This window comes from Monopterus albus, unplaced genomic scaffold (genome assembly GCF_001952655.1).
Source record: "Monopterus albus unplaced genomic scaffold, M_albus_1.0 scaffold169.1, whole genome shotgun sequence".
NCBI lineage: Eukaryota > Metazoa > Chordata > Actinopteri > Synbranchiformes > Synbranchidae > Monopterus > Monopterus albus.
This window is the reverse complement of record NW_018128049.1, coordinates 1-5,156: the sequence shown is the minus strand read 5'-3', so window position 1 is coordinate 5,156 and position 5,156 is coordinate 1. Positions and strand designations below refer to the sequence as shown.

General features: G+C 45.1%; 3 non-coding genes across 3 annotated transcripts; all 3 read right to left on the bottom strand.

Moving 5' to 3' along the window:
- Nucleotides 1-177: 177 nt before the first annotated feature.
- On the bottom strand, nt 178-250 carry trnak-uuu (transfer RNA lysine (anticodon UUU)). Its single transcript has one exon. It is a non-coding gene; the product is annotated as a tRNA-Lys (tRNA).
- A 673-nt stretch (nt 251-923) lies between these two features.
- On the bottom strand, nt 924-996 carry trnak-cuu (transfer RNA lysine (anticodon CUU)). The gene has a single exon. It is a non-coding gene; the product is annotated as a tRNA-Lys (tRNA).
- Nucleotides 997-1,442: 446 nt separating this feature from the next.
- trnad-guc (transfer RNA aspartic acid (anticodon GUC)) lies at nt 1,443-1,514 on the bottom strand. Its single transcript has one exon. It is a non-coding gene; the product is annotated as a tRNA-Asp (tRNA).
- Nucleotides 1,515-5,156: the final 3,642 nt, after the last annotated feature.

The window sequence follows — 5,156 nt, the reverse complement described above, 5'->3', positions numbered from 1 at the left end:
ATGCCTGTGTGCGTGAGGGTGTGTGAGAGGGGGCTGTTTATTTCATTTTTTTTAGCTGTTGTTTTTTCTATTGCTGTATCGACTGGAGGTCACTCTAAAACTTCACTGTATGTGTTACAATAAAGGATTATTTACACCTATCACTCTGTCCCCGAACACCCCTCCGGTAAGGTTTCACGCCCAATGTGGGACTTGAACCCACGACCCTGAGATTAAAAGTCTCATGCTCTACCAACTGCGCTAACCGGGCTACGAAAGTGCAGCAAAGATTCCAGGCAGTGGACACGCTGCATGGTCGTACCAACTTTAGCATTGAACATGAACTTGTAAACTAAGATAAACTGAAAAATACTGTTTACATTTGTTATCATTTTTTTCCACAAGAGAGACATAAATGTTTCCCACCATCTTGATACAATGTTTTCTTTCAAAGAACATATCACATTAGTTGAAAACATGGACACAATTCACCCAAAAACATTGAGTAGCACTGTACAGATCTAGTGGTCTGCTATGAAACACAGTTGGCACAGGGCTCAGACAGCACAAGCTTAGTTCTTGTGTCAACGTCAAGAGGTGCTCTTGGCTTGTTGCAGTCTTCTCCTAAATGGTGGGTGTTGCTGCTGCGAAAAGCACATTCTACACCTTAACAATAGCAGTAGAAGAACAAGCCTACCTGCAATACATTGTGCAGCTAATGACCCCACAGAACAGATGAATGGACTGACTAGCAGGTTGTAACAACCTTAGCACTGGAGAGACAGACCTGCTCACCTCCCTGCCTCTCCAATTCATATTATTCCTGTTCCATCTTGTTGTGGGTGGTGTGCATTAATGTAGTTAACTAACATCAGAAGTACACATCTCTAGTGTGCAATGTACTTTCTGACACACAGCAATAACACTCCATCTGCAAAGCGTTGCGCCCAATGTGGGGGTCGAACCCACGACCCTGAGATTAAGAGTCTCATGCTCTACCGACTGAGCTAACCGGGCGCTTCAGAAGTTAAAAAAAAAAAGTTCTGTTTTTTCACACTTTGACAAAAAAATTCTCAATTACATAGTCTGGCTAATGGGCGCTGCAATTGAACACAGCAACAACTAATACAAAGTGACAGATATTCCCTGCAGTTGTTATACTTTGTTTGTTACCAAGCGCATGGAGTGATCATCTGTCTTAAAACAGAGTCTAAACACAAGAACAAATCATTTGGCATCTTCAGGAGAACAGCCTCTCTGCTATGGTTTATCCAAAAACCTAAGCAAAATTTGTCCACAATCACACTCGCCATTATCGCTGCTAAAGGGCCCCTGGCAAAACTTTATAGATGATCTGAAAACATTTTGTTGTTCCGGACCTAAATTCTAAAACAGAGCTTCTCTCAACCAGAAGGGGAAAACAGCACATGCAATGCAGCATACATTGAGCTTGCCCAACAGGACTCCTCGTCGGGGAATCGAACCCCGGTCTTCCGCGTGACAGGCGGAGATACTGGCCACTATACTAACGAGGACTGCCGCTCACCTGGTCCTGTTGGACGTCATCCAACATCAGGACCATCGTCAAGAAGGCACAGCACAGGATGTACTTCCTGCACCAGCTCAGGAAGTTCGACCTGCCCCAGGAGCTGCTGATACAGTTCTACAGAGGAATCATCGAGTCTGTTCTCTGCACCTCCATCACTGTCTGGTTTGGCTCAGCAACCAAACAGGACAAGTACAGACTTCAGTGGACAATCGGGACTGCAGAAAAGGTCACTGGTGTGAGCCTGCCCTCAATGGAGGACCTGTACACTGCACGGGACAAAAGGAGGGCAGAGAGGATCACTGCTGACCCCTCACACCCCGGACAAAATTTGTTTGAACTCCTGCCCTCTGGACAGCATTACAGGTCACTGTGCACCAAGACAACCAGGCACAGGCACAGTTTCTTCTGTCACTCTGATGAACACTTATCCAATGACCATATGATTGGACAATAACCCTCAGTGCAATAGCTGTGTATATACATTGTACAGATTATACAGACTCGTACAGGTTTCTAGTTCTTAAGTACTCTGTTTTATCCCTATTTATCATATTTCAATGAACATTCCTTTGTTGTCTGCATTGTTACTGTCTGTTTATACTGCTTATTCTGCATTGTTTGTGCTTTCTGTTGCTTGTAAATACTGCTTACTTTTGTTAAATTAGACAGCCTTATGCTGGTTTACTGTTTGCACATTGACAGCCAATGTACCAGAGTCAAAATTCCTCGTGTGTCCAACACATCTGGCCAGTAAAGCAGATTCTGGTTCTGATTCTATCCATTTAGTGCCAATACAAGTAAATCACAGAATATGCAGATCACAGAAATAAGGTCTAAAGAAAACACATAAATGACACAAATATTTATGGCACCAAATCACATTTTTGTAATTTCATCTCTCAATGCATCCTTCATTTCAGTCTTATAGGGTTAATTTCATACTGCACGAATGAGCAACGACATTTATTCTGATTCAAGCCTCAATTACACCTCCATTACTCTTGCCAATCTCCACTGACTTTGTGGAGAACCATCCTCTTGAAGGATAACAATGTCATTAGCCTTTGTGTTTCTCTCATCCTTCTGCAATATTTGTCTTTTCTGGAGATATTCCTTTTTCCACCTTGTCCAACTTGTCCAATGCTATCATTTTCAGTTATCTATGTATGATGTTAGCTTCAGCCAGGAGAAGATGTCATCAGGTGGCATCCATCCTTCATCAGACATTTCAGCCCTAAGCCACAACATCCTCCAGATGGCTAGTTGGCAGTGATGGCCAGTCACTGCCCATCTTCTCCTGACTTCTAGCTCAACAACTCTCACTTATTTCAGAGCCAGTAAGAGGCTGTTTCCACTACTTTTCCCAGCCTGCAAGCAGCTGTCTTCCTCTCTCTCCTTGCTTTTCCCATAGCCTTAGTGTCTTCTTCATGCCTGCATCTTCAAGTGAAATCGTCAGTTCTATCATGATTAACTTCTGTGCCTCTTCATGTTGTACCCGAGGGGAGTTTGGACAGCATGGGGAAAATTTAGTTTTCTTCCTAGGTCAACTCGCATCTCCCATGACTGTGATCTGCAGGAGGCTGGTTCTTGTCTTTGTTGAGGGTGGTGACTGGTCCCCCTCTGATGAACTGGATGGCTAGGGCTGGTCTTGCTTGTGTGTACCATTTCCTTCATCCCTCCTGCTCCAAGATGTCAGTCGATTAGGACCTTGTCATGGCGCTACTGTTCCTCATCCTCAACATAACTTACAGATTGAGTCCTCCCTCATTCCCCATCAGTGCAGGTTTGTTGGTATTGGAAGAGTGTCAAGCACTGATCAGAGCAAGAAGGAGATGCAGAATGGCTCCAGTCTCCAGAGCTGTAGCCAGGTGACCTTCCGTTTTGGCAGGTCTCACTTTGTCCAGTCTCCCTGCAAACCAAGTTCTACAGCTCTTGCCCTTGGCCTTTTGTCCTCCAGGTGTCAGACCTAAGGATTAGGGATTGAGATAATCCTTAACTGTCATTGTAACACACACAATGAAATTTTAGAGGGACCTCTAGTCGGTACAGCAATAAAAAAAACAACAAAAAACCCCATAACATAAGAAATATAGCCATATAAAAACATAAATAATGGCTAAAAAAACAAAATAAACAACACCCCCCTCCCACACACCCTCACACACACAGGCATATTATATTTTAGGAGGATAGGGCAGCCTGCGATCTCCTGGGCCATATTAATGACCCTCTGGAGCCCTTTCCTCTGAGCCACTGTGCTGCTGCTGTACCATACACATATAGAATATGTAAGGATGCTCTCAATGAAGCACCAATAGAAGGACACCAGCAGTCTCTGGGAGATGTTGTTCTTCCTGAGCACCTGTAGGAAGTACAGTCTCTGCCGGGCCTTTTTAAGCAGTCCAGGTATTCACGCCCCAGGTCAGATCCTCCTCAATATGGACTCCCAGAAAGCAGAAGGCCGGCACCCTCTCCACATGGTCCCCGCTGATATACAGTGGCAAGATGTCGGTTTTCTTCCTCCTGAAGTGAACAATGATCTTCATCTCTGAGGTATTAAGGAGCAGATTGTTCTCTCTGCACCACACTATCAGCCTCTCCACCTCATCCCTGTAGGCAGTCTCATCCCCCCCAGAAATAAGCCCCACCACTGTGGTGTCATCAGCAAATCTTACAATGGTGTTTCCGTGGTGGGTGGGGGTGCAGTTGTGGGTGTACAGCATGTAGAGCAGGGGGCTCAGCATGCAGCCTTTTGGAGAACCAGTGCTCAGGCTGAGAGCCGTAGACATGTGTGGGCCAACTCTGGCTGCGTCCAGACAGGAAGCTCTTGATCCATGTGCAGGTGGAATGTGGAATTCCCAGGTCCACCAGCTTGTCCACCAGTTTGTGGGGGAGGATGGTGTTGAATGCAGAACTATAATCCACAAAGAGCAGCCGTGCATAGTTCTCCTGATGTTCCAAGTGGGACAGCACAGCATGGAGGGCTGTGGCTACAGTGTCCTCTGTGGATCTATTTGCCCTGTATGCAAACTGGTGTGGGTCAGATGTTGGTGGGAGGAATGACATATCGTGTCCCCGTACCAGTTTGCTGGAGGCAATAAAGTTGAGTGTAGAGGCTGGTGCAAGTGATGGAAGATGTAGCCAGGTAGTGCTCCACAGCGAGATGCACAGGAGATAAGGAGTAGGGAAATAGAAAAAGTCTTACTTGAGACCACGAGTTCTGTGTAGAGCGAAACTAGTTGCAAACTAGTGGAGCCAAACGTCATGGGTGGAGGAATCACAAATGAACTGGTATTGATCTGGCGTCTGAGTGGATCTTAAGTAGTGCAGCTCATCATAATCAATCGGCCACAGCTACAACACATACCCGTGAATCTGGACCTGAAGAGAGAAGGAGGGAAAGACAAAGAGGGAGAGGAGAACAAGAGAGGCAGGTAGCAGTGAGCATACCTGACAGGTTCTCGTCTTTCCTCAAAAATTGTTTTATTTAATTTAGGTTTGAAACCCTTAATCTGCTAAACAGGCCTCTGTCCCAGCTTTTTTTTGTTTTGCAGGCATCAAATTTTAAATTTGTTTGTATTTACAAAATGCAGTTAAGTTCGTCAGTGAAAACACAGACCTTTTCTTT